The sequence below is a fragment of the Narcine bancroftii genome, chromosome 3, assembly GCF_036971445.1.
Source record: "Narcine bancroftii isolate sNarBan1 chromosome 3, sNarBan1.hap1, whole genome shotgun sequence".
Lineage (NCBI taxonomy): Eukaryota > Metazoa > Chordata > Chondrichthyes > Torpediniformes > Narcinidae > Narcine > Narcine bancroftii.
In genome coordinates, this window is record NC_091471.1 from 147,727,284 (window position 1) to 147,743,929 (window position 16,646).

Here is a 16,646-nt window from a genome sequence, read left to right on the forward strand (position 1 = left end):
AATCTTGGAAGCCATCTCCAATATCCATCTGGCAATATTACTTATATGCTCAAACATTACTTCATGTGTCTTTAACAGTTTAAACTGACTTTACTGTCTGTTGAACTGCAAATGAACTTGTCCAGCAGCATTTGATTTATGAACGTGCCAAAATTAATGTTGAGAATCTTCAACGTGACTATATGGATCACTCATAATCTCATTCAACCTCTGGTTTCTGGTTTTGAATTTGTATCTTGCTACAAGCTCCAAAGGTGCTGGATTAAAGTCATTCTTCAATCTCTTTGTCACCTCATTGAATTAGGTCTGCCAAAGTGACATACATATTCCAGCCTTTTTCTGTGAGAAAGATTGCTTTCTTACCCTTTCCAATTACTTTGCTTTCATCAGGACCGATTTTAATTTTAACGGCATTGTTTCTCTGAAGAATATGCCTACCTGTTCTGCATAAAACCTGAAGGGTCAGGCATCTTCTCACAAAGGCCAATATCATCAGATTAGGTCTGAGTTGGTATCTTCCCTTGTTCAAATTTTTAACAGTTACAAGGCTTATACTGGACAATGAGCACGCACAATCCTTTATTCTCGTTTGTCGATTCTGAACTTCAAATAGGCATGTTGAAGATAATTGTGTCTTCAGGTTCATTATACCAAGAGTAAATGGTAACTTAAGTCATTTATGATTTGATTATTTCTGCCATTTTAGTTGTTTTCACCTTAATACCAACATCAGTGTAATGTTTAACCCTCTGTGGATTTATTGTCTCTGTTGTGTTGCCAGGCAGCATTGTGACACAGCAGTTGTGCTTTCTCACAACTCCAGCATATAGGTTCAGTCCTGAACTCCATTGCTGTCAGTGAGGAGTTTTATGCTTTCTACTTGACGGTGAAGGTTTTCTCCAAGTGCTCTAGTTTCCTCCCGCATCTTGAAATCTGGGTTATTTGTTACTGTAGCTTTATTCTAGGTGGGTTCTGGGAGAATCAGGATAGAATTGATGCATATATGGGAGAGAATGTGATGCAGGGAAATATGAGAGGGAGTACAGTGGATTTCCCTCAGATCTGACCGATCTAATTCCATGTCATGAGAAAATACGATCAGGTATAATATGGGAAAGCAAAAAAAAATGTGTGATTGCAGTTTATTTGATATTCTTCTCAGGTTATGAACATACAGACAATACAAGCACATCATACGGTGTCTTAATACACATTAGAGATGGAGCAGAGGTCAAGATGTAGTACTTTTCACCTACCGTGGCCAACAACCAAACTAAAAGGACCATTCTCAGAATTGATCCCTAATAACTGAATTCAGTGATAAGGTCAGTTGGACTTCTTTTTAATATATTTTTATTGAGTTTAACATATAAGCATAAATACAGAATTACAATTGCATCATAATTCATTTCTATACAAATAAGCCCACATAAACAAAAGCAAATTTAAAAAGTAGCTAAGTCTACATCAATAATTGCTTGTAATACAAAAACATTTAATTGAAATGAATTATGCAACCATGTTAAACCTATTTGTTAAAATAACATATAAAATAAAGGAAAAAAAAACTACAGCTAAATCTAATCTATCCCCTCTCTCTAATCAAGGTCACCTTATAAATTAATTTAAAAAATCAATAATGTGGAACCATTGGTGGCCCCCAGAGAACAGGCAATGAACCATTGGAATGTACAATAATTGTTTATTCTCCCAATTATAAACATTTTAAGATTTGGCCCCACAATTTCACAAATTGAAACTTTCTATCTTTAATATTATATCTAATTTTCTCTCTAAACTTAAATTTGGCCTTACATCATGTACCCACTGTGTAGGGGTAGGGGATAAATCACCTTTCCATTTCAACAAAATTGCTTGTCTGGACATCAATGTGGTAAAAGCTAAAACTTTTTCCTGAGACACAGATATAAATTAATTTTAAGATTAAGATTCTTAATCTTAAGAATCAATGATAAAGTTTGGAAACTGTCTTTCCAGAACCTCTCTAAATTTGGGCACTCCCAAAACATATGGACCAGAGAAGCTTGGTCGCCCTTATCTACTACATATTAATTGAATTAAAATTTATCTTTTACTGACATTTTTGTATCTTTTTCAAACATTACCAATTTTTATACCCAAATAATTTTTCAGCTCGTTGGATTCAGCTATTTCTACTTGTATATGACAAGGGGAAAAATAAGTAAATAATGCCCATCTTCAAAAGGCCACATTAAATGGAGGATTTGTAGCAGGCTGCACAGATCCACAAGTAAGCCAGTTCACAGAGATGCAGGCTTGCACTGAGCTGACATCACAATGGTCCTGGTGGAAAGGGCTATAAAGGATCATGGGAGTGGCACTGCTAAGCTCTCAGAGAGTTCCAGTAAGTCAGTTGGTTGGTTCAACTCACTCACTGCTTCTGTATGTTTTTTTCTTTCGTTCGCTGCACAGTGCACTGACTACAGTGGTGACCCCGACAGTCCAAAATGGCATTTTGTACCCCACGATGGACAACACAAGCACACAGAACACACTCTTGCTGACGTTTTGGACCTCTCAGCCACTAGTCTGGTTCGAAAGGCTGAGGCCCAGTTTCAGGTCACCGCAGACTCCACAAGATAATACTAGGTGGTCAGTTCCCTCAACCAGGAGAATGTTGGATGAATCATTGACTTTTTATATCAGCCACCAGCTGCCGACAGGTATGAGTCAATTATGACACTCCTTATCCACACCTTCAGCCTTTCCCACCATGAATGATTGGCATGGCTGCTCCACATGGATGGTCTGGGTGACCACAAGCTGTCTGCTCTTATGAACAATATGCTGGCATAATGGATGGCCACAGGCCCTGCTTAATGTTTGAGCAGATATTTCTTGACTAGATACCGGAAGACATGCACCTACTCCTCCTAGACGACTTCTTCAGCGACCCACGCAGGTTAGCACCCCATGTGGATGTTCTGTCGCATGCCAAGCAATATGACGGGATATTTGTTGACCTTGTTGCTGTGTCACGCCCAGTGACTTGTCTAACTTCCACTCCACCAAGGAGGCCGGCAACAGTCACAGCAGGTGGAGACTCAAACTCAGAGTGTTTTCTACTATCAGAAATGGGATTTGGTGCCCGCCACTGCCATCCACCTTGCTCCCCTGTGGGCTGGCTGTCGCTGAAGGCTACGATGGATGCCCACCAAGACAGCCTACTTTTTCTATGGCACTGGCACTCAGGGTGGCTTTTCATCATGGACATAGGGGCGGAGGTCAGCATCTTGCCCCCCCTCGAACCGAGACACCTGGACTGGGAAGTCAGGAGAGTCCCTCACTGCCGCCAACAATAGCAGCATTCGGACGTATGGGGTGCGGACCATCCCACTTGAGGTTGGCTCCTTTCATTTGACCTGGACCTTCACTTTGGCTGACGTGTCTCAGCCCCTACTGGGAACAGACTTACTTCAAGCCCACTGCCTCCTGATGGACCTGAAAGGGTTCCATCTAGTCAATTCCAGGACCTTCCAGACCTTCACCCCTCGACAAACTAAGATCCTGCCCCTCCCCACCTCAACTCGATAACCTTATCAGGCAATGAGCTCACGAGAATCCTAGCAGGATTCCTAGCCATCAAAATGCCGCCATTCTCTAATGCAGTCCCAAACATGGCATCCAGCACCACAACCCAATTCAGGCCCAGGAATGCAGGCTTCCTCCTGACAAGCTGCGGCTCACTAAGGAAAAAAATCAGGAAGATAGAGGAGATGAGTATCATTTGGAGCTTGGACAGCCCATGGCCTCTACTCTACACATGGTGCCAAAATCTTCTGGGGATGGCAACCTTGTTGGGACTACAACCAGCTAAATGACACCACAACAGCCAACCAGTACACATTTGCCCACATCGAAGACTTTATGGCCAATCTACAAAGAGTGAAGATCTTCTACAAAATCGACCTGGTCCATTGGCACCACCAGATCACTGTGAACCCCAGTGATGCCCTGAAGACAGCCTTCATCATTCCATTTGGCATTTTCAAGTTCTTCTGCATGCCATTCGGTCTCAAAAATGCAGTGCAGACTTTCCAGAGACCATGGACTCGGTGGGGCGTGGCCTGGATTCTGTTTTTATCTACCTAGATGACATCCTCATCACCAGTTATTTACAACAGGAGCACATAACACACCTGCAGCTGCTCTGAAAGTGACTGAGTGACGATGGCCTAGCCGTCAACACAGCAAAATGTCAATTTGGCCTGACAGCCATTGATTTCCTTGGGCACTGCATTGATTAACACGGGGCGGTCCCTCTTCCGTCAAAGGTTGAGGTCATTTGTAAGTTCACCAAGCCAACTACGGTCAAAGATTTATACGAGTTCATTGGGATGGTTAACTTCTACCATCAGTTCCTGCCATCAGCTGCCAGGATCATGTGACCTCTTTTAAAGGTGCTGTCTGGTCAGACCAAAGAACTCAGCTGGGACATGGAGTCTTTGGTAGCTTCTGACCAGGTCAAAGATACTCTGGCTGATGGCACCCTCCTAGTGCAATCCACTCATTGATGTGCCCACCGCCCTCATAGTCGATGCATCCAACATGGCCAACAGTGGAGTCCTAGAGCAGCTGATTGATGGACATTAGAGATACGTGACCCCTGGATCAGAAGTATAGTGCATTTGACAGGGAGTTACTAGTCCTCTTCCTTGCTGTACGCTATTTCCTCTATTTCCTCGAAGGATAGGATTTCACGATCTTCACCAATCACAATCCAAGGTGTCAGACCCAGTGTTTTTCAGAGTACACAACAGTTATCAAGCACATATCCAGCAAGAACAATCTTATGGCTGACATTCTGTCCCATACGTCTGTCCTGTCTCTGCCCTCCCTGTTCCACAGTATCAACTATACAGCACTTCCAGTGGCCCAGCGGCAGGATGGCGAGATACCGGTCAACTGCACTGTAGTCTCAGGGATACCATCTTCCAGCCCATTCTTCTAACTGTCCTATATCACCCAGTAAGCTTTGATAATCTTCCTTACTGTCCACAACACTGCCAATCTTAGTACCATCTACAGCTGGAAGACATGCGTTTCGGGCCATCCGAAGCCACACTTCTCTGTGACATGTTCACCAGCCAACCTAAGCCTATCATTCCTGGTGCATGGATGCGTTGTGTCTTCAATGCACTACATGTGTTGATCAACTAATTGATCTGAGTGATAACTCAACTGGTCAGAAACAGATTCATGTGGCATGGCTTACGTAAACAGGTCGGCCACTGGATCAGAACTTGCCTGCATTGTCAGACATCGAAGGTGTAGAGGTACGTGAAAGCCCCTCTTCAGTCCTTCCTGCCGACACATGGATGATTTGATCATGTCTACATGGACATTGTTGGGCAGCTGCTGGTTTCCAGAGGTGCCATGTATCTGTTCAGAATGGTGCACAGGTTCACTTTCTGGCTGGAAGCTGTCCCGCTCTCAGACTCTTCCATGACATCCTGTGTCAGGGCCCTCATCGTCAGCTGGATTGCCCGTTTCAGCCTTCCTTCCAATATCGTGTTCATGTCTCACCTATGGCAGCATTGGCACAGCTTCTAGGGACCCATTTATATTACACCACGCCCCACCAGCCATAGTCCAACAGCCTGGTGGAAAAGTTCCATCAGCATTTAAAGACAGCCTTCATGGTGCAGCTCCAAGGCCCAGATTGGGTGGACAAGCTGCCTTGGGTGCTCCTTGACAGCTGCAGCTGGTAATTATAGGCCTGTAAGTCTGACATCGGTGGTGAATAAATTAATGGAAAGTGTTCTTAAAGATGGTATATACAACTATATTGAAGAACAGGGATTGAGTCTGAATAGTCAGCATGGTTTTATAGAGTTTTTTTGAGGAGGTTACTAAAAAAGGTTGATGAGGGGAAGGTGGTGGATGTTGTCTATTTGGACTTTAGTCAGGCTTTTGACAAGGTTCCCCATAAGAGGAAGGAGGAAGCATTCTGTATTAATGATGAAATAGTGAAATGGATTCAACAATGGTTGGATGGGAGACGCCAGAGAGTAGTGGTGGAAAATTATTTGTCGAATTGGAGGCCGGTGATGTGTGGAGTGCCTCAGGAATCAGTACTGGGTCCACTGCTGTTTGTCATATATATTAACAATCTAGATGACAGGGTGGAAAATTTAATTAGTAAATTTGAAGATGGTACAAAGGTTGGCAGTGTTGTGGACAGTATGGAAGATGATCAAAGCTTACAGGGTGATATAGGACTGTTAGAAGAGTGGGCTGAAAGATGGTAGATGGAGTTTAATACTGATAAATGTGAGGTGCTACTGTGACAGATTATGTTATATTTTATATTGTACATAGATATGTTTTAAATGAGATAAATTTTTAGTTATTTTTAGTGTATTTTTTACACAGTGTATATTTTAGGTTATTTTTAGTGTAGGTCACAAATACAAACACCTCAAAACAGATCTCAATTAAAATGCAAGAGCTCTGCTCAAGCCAGACGGTCTAGGCTCCGTATGCCTTTGCAAAATCTTTGCAGAATCCTTATAAGAACTTCACAAGTTGGCGTTAATTGGATATGGTGTGGAGTAATGGATTATTGTTTTGGAAAGCAACAGATGAATGCAGTTTGCTGTTCTAAGAGGATCATGTGGCTTTCTCTCAGAGAGGGAGAGAGAGAGAGAGAGAGAGAGAGAGAGAGAGAGAGAGAGAGAATTCAGTTCCACAGTTTTACAGTTCAGCAGCAGCTGGGGCTGGAACAGGACAAGCTGGCAAGCTTGTGGAAAAAAAACATTTTGAAGACAGATTGTGAGTTCTTAGTTCAGCCTATTCAAAACCCTTATGGTCCATACAAGAGAAGATAGTTGGCTGTATAATGTTTCACTTGAAATAAGGGAAACAAAAAGGAAATCTGAGGTGACTTGAAAGAAAAAGGTTATCATCTGGAAAACCCTGATGGGGTAAGTTTCTTCGGCAAGACACTGAAGAGGTTCGTTGAAAGGAATCAGTTGTGGGTGTCCAAAGAGCAACAAATCTTTCTCTGAAAACTAAAACTAATAAGAACCTTCGTGAATGGTAACCATTTACCTTTCAAGCATCAAAGCCTAGTGAAGATTCATAAATGTTAAGTTCTATGCACATTATAAGAATTGCCTGCTACTGGTGAACTTGGACGGGTGAGAAGTGAGATTGGACTATGAATCAAATAACTTTTCTGAACTTACACACATATTACATACACGTGTGCTTCGAATTAGAAGGGGGTTAAGTTAGGTTAAGTTAATAGTAATAAGTTAGAGTTTGATCCTATTTTCAAGTTAAAGATAATTAAAATCAACTTTTGTCTATTTGAAATACTGTGTGTAGTTTTGGTTGCCAAATTACAGGAAGGATATAAACAGAATAGAGAGTGCAGAGGTGGTTTATGAAAATGTTGCCTCATTTCAGGGTTTGAGTTACAGGGAAAGGTTAAGCAGCCTGGGACTTTATTCTCTGGAGCATAGATGATAAAGGGGTGATTTGATAGAGGTATTCAAAGTGATGTCAATGTGGAGAGGGTTTTTCTACTGAGAGTGGGGGAGATTCAAACAAGAGGGCATGGATCGAAAGTAAAAGGGGAAAAGTTTAGGGGAAACTTAAGGGGGAATTTCTTCATGCAGATGATGGTGGGGGTATGATGGTGGTAGAAGCAAGATCAATGTTAATATTTAACGAAAATTTGAACAGGAGAGGTATGGAGGGATATGGGTTGAATGCTGGCCAGAGGGATTAGGTCAGAGAAATTGTTCAGCATGGACTAGAAGGACTGAACTGACCTGTTTCTATGCTGTAAATAAATGGTTATATGGTTATAAGGAAGGTGGCCACATCCTCCACTGAGTTTTTCCATGGGGCCCCACTGAAAGTCTCGGGAGAGTTTGTGCCAGAACAAAACACCTACAGCGCTGTTAATGTGACTTCTTGAAAGATCTCAAAGACTGCGAATATGTCTTCATAAGGAGAGGCGCACAACGGACGTCCCTTCAGGGCCCATACAGAATTCCTACAAGGTGTTACGACACAATGGGACTATATGCCTTTTAGACATTGGGGATAGGAAGGAAACATTCATGGTCGACTGCCTCAAACTGGCACACCTTGACCTTGACCAACCAATAATTGTTCCAGCCCCTTTGTGGAGAAGTTGGCCACCAAAAGTATGAACTGTTTATGAACTGTGGACTCAGCACCTCTAAACACTGGTTCTAGGGTGGGGGGGGGGGGGGGCAGTGTGTCATGCAGCCAGCTGCACTGATCTGCAAGCAAACTGAGTCACAGAGGAGCAGTCTCATACTGGGCTGACATCAGAATGGTCCCAGTAGGAGGGGTCAAAAAGGATCAAGGGAGTGGTGCAGTTAAACTCTTGGAGAGTTCCAGTAAAGTCAGTTGGTTGGTTCAACTCACTCACAGCTTCTGTGTGTTTTATTCTTTCATTCATTGCACAGCACACTGACCACAGATTATCACTTCCAGGTATGATTGTATGATTGAGCGATAAACATACATAATTTACTTTAATTTTTACATTTGGATTACTCATTGAATCGCCCCTCTTGGGTAGAAATGGAATTGCAGTTCTCCAAAAAAAAAATCTATGTTGGCAATTTTGGGATCATTTTTGTTTTAATTAACACATAATCCTGTAATGAGAAATAGGTTGAACTGTGGGGTCAATTTAGGAAATACTTCAGAATTAATGGTTTTTCACCAGCTAGTCCTATTATAGATAACCAACTTTTTCAACCACCTTTGTTGGACGCAGGTTTCAGGGAATGCCATAGAATAGGTATTCAAAGTTTTAATGATCTCTTTATCTGAGGTAATTTTGCCTCTTTCGAACAATCAGCAGCTGAATTTAATCTTTCCAATAGACCAGGGGTGGCCAAACCACGGCTCCCGAGCCACATGCAGCTCTTTGACCTTTAATATGTGGCTCGCTACCGGTCTCTCCCCCTTGCCCACCCGACTCACGCTGCCAGTCTCCCCCCACCCTCGCCCACCCGACTCGTGCTGCCGGTCTCCCCTCCTCGTCCACCCGACTCGTGTTGCCGGTCTCCATCCCTCGCCCGCCCGACTCGTGCTGCCAGTCGCTTCCCCCTAGCCTGCCCAACTCGCGTCTTTAGTAGCCTGATATGTGTCGCATTGTATTTTAGTCATAAAAATATAATTATAATAAGACTAATTTTGTAAGGTGGAAATCTGATTAAAATATCTATTTTTTTCGGTTTACCTTTTGATTACTGAACCTAATACAAATTAACAGTATAAAAACTGCATGCATGAATAAATATTATCTGCATTTCTTAAAATTTATATAAATTTATACATACAAAATGTGTATGTAACAATAAAAAACGTATGTGTGAATTTTGTTCATGTCCTGCGGCTCTCAAGCATCTGAGCTTTATCGTTTATAGCTCTTACATTAAGCAAGTTTGGTCACCCTTGCAATAGATACTTTTTTTTAGCTATTTACAAATTAGATATTTTGTAAAGTCTAAATTTTTGGATTTTCCACGAATTTCCCACATTAATATTCTTGATAAGTTTTTTTTTAATTTACAGTTTTATTTTCATGGTGGATTAATATCATGTATTTATAATAATTTATTTGATTTAAATTCAGTTCCCATGGCCAAGATCAAAAGCGATTGGGAATGAGACTTGAATTTAACATTTTCAGACGAAGATTGGAACTCTACCCTCAGCTTGACTAATGATTCCTCATTTTGTGCACTGCTGATTACATCTTAAGGTGATACACAGAACACATACGTCCAAACTTAAATGATCTCATTTTATGCAGATATTGACCCACTATGTGGGAAATGTAAATTTTTTGAAGCTTCTCTGGTCTATAGGACTTCTACCTCTTCCTCAATGTGAATTCAGTCGAAACCTTGGCTAAAATGATAAACAACTTTACCATCTATGTTAATGCGGCAAATTAAGCGAAGTCTTGAGAAAATTCACCCTCCATTGTGTGTTGAGCTCACTGGTATCAGCCCATATCTTATTTACCCCACCCACAGGAATCTCACCAAATTCCTAGTAATTCAGTGGTGAGAGGACAGATGTGCAAGCAGCTGACACCCAGCCCATTCCCAACATCTTGGCTGCAGGTGCACAGACAAGGAAGTCCATGGCGTATGAAGATCTGAACTGTAGCCGGTTGGAGGAACTCAGGGGGTCAAATTGGAGGAACCCAATGAGTCAATCAGACAAATGGAAAGAGAAAAAAGGGCAGATGAAGTCTGGTGAAAATTCTGTTGATACTCAGTAGGTCAGGCAAAATGACTAGAGAGGAAAACAGAATTCACTTTTCAGGTCAAAGATATTTAATTAAAACTGCATTTTTTTTAAAAATGGCCATTGATACCAACTGATCTGGTTAAAGTTGCATAAGGATATATGGATCAAAGGTGAAGCAGCACAGCATTAATTCTTCACAATGCAATCTGAAACATAGTTTCTCCCATATATACAACTTGCTGAGAGACCCAGTGTAATAGGGAATTAAATGGGTATGTATGGTTGTCCTGAGGATACAATTTTAATGCAATTATGGCGGCTTGCCACCTTGACGATCAAGCTGGCGCTCCGGATGGTGAGTGAACCTAAATGCTAGCAACTGGCGGATAAACGGCAAGGGCAGCGTAAGGGCCAGCAACCCCAAAATGGCGCTGGCCCCACTGCACAGCTAACACAGGGACAGCAGGCGGGGAAGAAGGGATTGTTGGGCAAGAAGGCACCCACGTGCGGGAAACTCGCTTTTGTTATGCGGATCATTCCATCAGTCAAAAAAGGCGGAATCAGCGGGAACGCCAGAGGTATAAAAGCCAGACTTGAGCCCCAGTAAAACAGAGCTTAGCCTGGATGCACTCGTGTGCCTTTCTCTCGAGCAGTGCGCAGCTGCACGATACTATTTTAGCAACAGTTGCGCCGTCACGCACCCCACTGCCCTCTGAGCGCCGGTGGTAAGACACAGGATTCTGTTGATACCGGTGGTTAAGTGAAAAAAAAATCACTCAAATCACTCAGCAGGTCAAACAGTGCCTTTATGTAGCAAAGGTAAAGATACATTAGCAACGTTTCGGGCTAGTGCCCTTCAACCAGGGGTGGATTCATCGTCCAGCGAGAACCCCCCCCACTGTGAGCGCTGCTGCTTCTCGCTGCACCATGCATCTCCCCCGTATCTTCGGCACGCCCTGCAGCATTAGAGAAAGGGAAAGGTGAGCGTTCACGGTTCACTCGGTTCGGCCATAAAGAGCGCCTGCCTGCTCCCCGGAGAAAGCAGAGAGGCACGTTTTATGTTAACGCAGGACATGCGTTTGTCCTTCTGTATTTGGCCGGAGCGCAGACTTTCTTGCTTAAATCAGGAGAACGGATTCGGCACTTTGAAGTGGTGCACTGGGAGAGCTTGGGGGCGTGAGACTTTTTAATTCACATTTTAGCCTGGGGGAGGGCGAGGGGTGCCAACGATCAACAATAACTTCTCTCCAACTGGATCTCAAAGGCAAGTTCCAACCCCAGTAGCAGGCCAGCAGTTCTTATTATGTCCGCTGAGTGGCGCGATTGCTCCATGTCTGTAGCGGCCCGTCTGGGTTCGGAAGGGCTCTCTCCGCCAGCTCCTGTGGGTGAAGGTTTCGGTGCCCAGTTTAATTTTCCGCTTGCCTCTGGTCTTTCCATTGACATTTTCCTGTGCTGACTCCCCATTGCAACCTTGATTGCGCTTTGCAATCATGAGGTTTCACATTGTCTGAACAAGCATCTAAATCTATTTTCGATATAAACCTCTCCAAACCAAAACGGGGCAACGTTGTTTTGCATGGGAGGCACCGTGCTTCTCACATCGTCTCCTTGCTGCAAGCAGTGTCCACCTGTTGAAATGCAGCAAGTGCAAAGAGCAGTACGAACACTTAATTTTGCAACGTTCAGCTTTTAATCGTTCAGATTAAAATTGCTTTTCAATTTGGGGCACCAGCTTGATTGCAGCGCACGGGGGTGTAAGCTCTTCAAAGAGAAACCGTAATATTCGCTTGCATTCTTTGTCTGAGAACCAGCACAGAAAGCCAGGGCATTCGGTCCTTCTAGTCGATGCTGAAACGTCTTTCCGCTGGTCCCACTAACCTGGACGCATGCCATAACCCTCCAGACCTCTCCCATCCGTGTAGTTACCACGTCAGATGGCAGCTGGTTTCACACTCCCATCCCACTCTCTGAGTGAAGAAGTTCTCCCTAAATCTTTCCCCTTTCACCCTAAAGCCATGTCCTCTTGTATTGATCTCTCCTAATCTAAGTGCAAAGAGCCTATTCACATTTACTCTGTCCACACCCCTCATAATCTTGTAAACCTCTATCAAATTACACCTAGTTCTTCTACATTCCAAGGAATGAAGTCTTAACTTTTTTATCTTTCCCTGTAACTCATCTGAAGAACCAACAACATCTTAGTGCATCTTCTATGCACTCTTTCAATCTTACTGATCCCCTTCCAGTAGTTTGCCAACCAGAACTGCACACAATACTCCAAATTTGACCTCACCAATGTCTTATATAACCTCACCATAACATCTCAACTCCTGTACTTTGATTTATGAAGACCAAGATGTCAAAGGTTTTCTTTACAACCCTGTCTACATGTGATGCCACTTTCATGGAGTTATGTATCTGAATTTCCAGATCCCTTTGTTCCTCCGCCCTCCTCAGTGCCCTACCATTTACTGTGTATGACGTACCTTGGTTTGCCTTCCAAAATCCAACACCTTACATTTGTCTGCATTAAATTCTATCTGTCATTTTCTGGCCTATTTTCTCCAGTTGGTCCAGATTCCTCTGCAAGCTTTAAAAGCCTTCCTCACTGCCCACAACACCTCAGCAAACCTGCTGATCCAATTTATCACTTTATCATCCAGATCAGTGATGTAGGTAACAAATAACAATGGCCCCAGCACCAATCCCTGAGGCACACCACTAATCACAGACCTTCAGTCTGAGAAGCAGTCATCACTCTTGTATTTTTTTTACACAGCATTTGTTCCAGGAAAATGGGAATATTTTAGAATGGGAATAAGGGTGCAATTCCCATTCCAACACTTTACCTCCTAAAACCTGTGTCAGTTCCCTGGGATGACTGCAGTCTAAAGTGAATTGCAGACATTCCCTGAACAATGGGCTAATGAATAGGGTAACACTGCAGTGGCATTGCAAGTCCAGCCTCTTTACTTACTGTACATCCGGTAATGCCATCTAAACTTGCTTAAAGAAACAGAGATTTGGAGTTTTGGTCGCTAGTGTGTGAACGACCAACGCCAAGATGTCGGACATTCTTCAGACTGGTAAGATCACACAAAATCTATCTAAGAAATATAACTGTCTTCTCCCATTCAGCCAATTTTGAATCCAGCTTCTTTGGCTTGGCTTCGCGGACGAAGATTTATGGAGGGGGTAAAAAGTCCACGTCAGCTGCAGACTCGTTTGTGCTGACAAGTCCGATGCGGGACAGGCAGACACGATTGCAGCGGTTGCAGGGGAAAATTGGTTGGTTGGGGATGGGTGTTGGGTTTTTCCTCCTTTGCCTTTTGTCAGTGAGGTAGGCTCTGCGGTCTTCTTCAAAGGAGGTTGCTGCCCGCCAAACTGTGAGGCGCCAAGATGCACGGTTTGAGGCGATATCAGCCCACTGGCGGTGGTCAATGTGGCAGGCACCAAGAGATTTCTTTAGGCAGTCCTTGTACCTTTTCTTTGGTGCACCTCTGTCACGGTGGCCAGTGGAGAGCTCGCCATTTCTCCCTTTCAAGTCAAGTTTATTGTGCAACCTGACGAAGTAGCGCTCTCAAGACCTCGGTTCAAAGCATACAGGCACACATACAGGCAAACAATACATATTCATATATACAAATAAATAAATAAATATTGCTGCTGTCAAGGTGACATCTCGTCTTTTAAAGCATCCTATCATTTACAAATAACACAATTCACTTATGAGCAGGAAAGTAATGTGTGGGGGATCTCAACGGGTTAGACAACATCCATGGGTAAAAATAGTCAGTCAGCATTTTGGGTCTGGACTCTTTATCACAGCCAAAGGGAAGACGGTGATATTACATATCTAAAGGGGAAAGAGTGAAGAATTGGTGGAGGGACCCAGAAGTGATAGGACAGAAGGTGTGAGAAGGAGAGACAAGGAGAGGGAGAAAGTTTTAGGAAGGGGCAAGACAGAAAAGTTAGAGAGAATGGATTTTTTTTAACAGAAGTAGGTAAAGAGATTGAAAATGTGGAATCCAATGGGATGGGGTTGCCTAAAATGAGAAAACACTAATGTTGTTGGATTTCTGACGAGATGGAATAATATGTGCTTATGTTTGGCCTCAACATGCCAGTGGATGAAATGGATAACAGGCATGTCATTGTAGGAATGGTTGGAAAGTTAAAATGATTGCCAACAGGATGCTCAAGTTTAGACCCACAAAGGCAGGATAGGTGTTCATCACCCCATCTGGTTTGGTCTCACCAATATAGAGGAGGCCACAACGGGTGTACTGAACAGTAGATTAGGTTGAACGATGCACATGTAACGATCTCCAACACTTGGAAAGGCGTTATGGCCCTGGATGGAGGTGAAGGAAGAGACTTAGGGAGAGGTTTTGCACTTTCTGAGCTTACAGTGTCTAAGTGGGTGGAAGAGTGGGGAGGGAAGAGTAGGTTAGGGAGTCTCCGACCGACTTACCCAGCTAAAAGCAAATAGGTGTGGAAAAGGGGAGATGTAGCTTCCACCGGGATCACACTGAAAATGGAAAATGAAGGGTGATAATGTGCATTTTTCTTTCAAATTTGTTTAACATCTAATTGTACATATATGAGTCAAGTCTAGTTTATTGGCATCTGATTATACAAGTACAATCTGATGAAACAGCATTCTCCAGTCCTTGGTGTAAAACATGCAGACACACAACCAGACATAACACATATACAGACAGATAATACATATGCAGGATAAGAATTTCATCAATACAAATAAATAAAGATATTGCTTTGTACTTGTGAGAGTTTCGGATGGTGAGTGCGAGCAGTTCCTTTGGTCATTCAGCATTCTCACTGCCCGTGAGAAGAAGCTGTTCCTCAGCCTGGTGGTGCTGGCTCTGATCCTCCTATATCTCTTCCTAACGGGACCAGCTGAAAGATGCTGTTTGCAGGGTGGATGGGGTCCTCAATGATTTTGCATGGCCTCTTCAGACAATGATCCCAGTAGATCATGCTGATGGAGGAGAGGGAGACTTCAATGATAATCTCTGCCTCTCTTATGGTCCTGTGGATTGACCTCCGATCCATTTCTCTGTAGTAACCGTACCACACTGTGATGCAACTGGCCAGGATGCTCTCGATAGAGCTCCTTTGGGAAGTTGACATAATAGTGGCTGGTACGCATATAACCATTTACGGAGCGGAAACAGGCCATGTTGGCCTTTCGAGTCCTTGCCCACTTCGGTCTTCTCAGGAAGTCCAGTCACTGCTGCACCTTCCTGACAAGTGAGGAGATGTTGAGGGTCCACAATAGATCACTAGTTAAGTGAACTCCAAGGAACCTGGTGTTCTCCACTCTCTCTACTACAGATTTGTTGATGTATAGTGGAGGGTGGTCATTCCTGGTCCTGGTTCTTTCACCTTGTCCACATTGAGACTTGGGTTGTTATTCTCTCAGCATTCCACAAAATTTTCCACCTCTTCTCTGTAGTTACGACTCATTGTTGTTGCAGATAAGGCCAACTACTGATGAAACAGGGTCTCTCCAGACCATGTTGTGTTTATTGTACACAATGTTTATTGTGCACAATAAACAGTACGTAAAGATCACATAAATAATCAAATTAAATACATGTAAATATTTGGGGTGATTGCCATGGTTACAGGATTAATCTCACTGCCTGTGAAAATAAACTATTCCCCAGCCCCTGGCATCCTGATTTTTTTTAAATTTATTTTTCACACTATAAACCATATTGATCAAGATACATACATTTTCCTTCTTAAATATATACAGTGTCGTTTTCTTCCCCCTCCCCCCCTTCCCTCCTCCCCTCCCTCCCTCCCTACCTCCCCTCCCATTTATTTAAAGTTCAGAATATAAGATACATGGCATCCTGATTTTGATGCTCCCCTGTGCCTTCTTCTTGACAGTAGTGGATTGAAGATACTGTGCGCTGGATGGAAATGGACTTCCAAAATCTGATTTAGGCAACACTCCCAGTAAATATCATCTATAGAGGAAAAGGAGACACCTCTGGGCTACTTTAAAGATCCTCTATAGTAACTGCTGGTCTGATGCACTGCAGTTACCAGATCACAACAAAGAAACGGCTAGGTAGGACACTCTCAATTGTAAATGTTGTCAAGATGGGGGCAATAGCCTTGCCCCCCTCAGTCTCCTGAGGAAATGCAGGCAAATTCGAGACCATTATGAGTCCAGATTAGGTTGTCCCTTATACGCACGCCAAGGATCTTTGTCCTTTTCAATCTCTCCACAACAGAACAATAGATATGTACTAGAGAATGGTCAATTCTTGTTCTCTAGAAGTCCACAATCATCTCCTTTGTCTTGTCCA

At 43.2% G+C, this 16,646-nt stretch overlaps 3 long non-coding RNA genes across 11 annotated transcripts in view; 2 read left to right on the forward strand and 1 right to left on the reverse strand.

The window, feature by feature from the left end:
- The window catches only part of LOC138757685 (uncharacterized), a 74,885-nt gene extending 74,129 nt beyond the window's left edge, over positions 1–756 (reverse strand). For all 9 annotated transcript variants that reach the window (XR_011353820.1, XR_011353824.1, XR_011353818.1 and 6 more), the window contains exon 1: positions 439–756. This is a non-coding gene — a long non-coding RNA (uncharacterized lncRNA). The remainder of the gene's footprint in view (positions 1–438) is intronic.
- A 75-nt stretch (positions 757–831) lies between these two features.
- LOC138757687 (uncharacterized) lies at positions 832–10,387 on the forward strand. Its single transcript, XR_011353828.1, has 3 exons — positions 832–965; positions 1,163–1,325; positions 9,674–10,387. It is a non-coding gene; the product is annotated as an uncharacterized lncRNA (long non-coding RNA).
- A 2,609-nt stretch (positions 10,388–12,996) lies between these two features.
- The window catches only part of LOC138757688 (uncharacterized), a 29,304-nt gene continuing 25,654 nt past the window's right edge, over positions 12,997–16,646 (forward strand). The window contains exons 1-2 of the long non-coding RNA XR_011353829.1: positions 12,997–13,385; positions 16,222–16,405. This is a non-coding gene — a long non-coding RNA (uncharacterized lncRNA). The remainder of the gene's footprint in view (positions 13,386–16,221; positions 16,406–16,646) is intronic.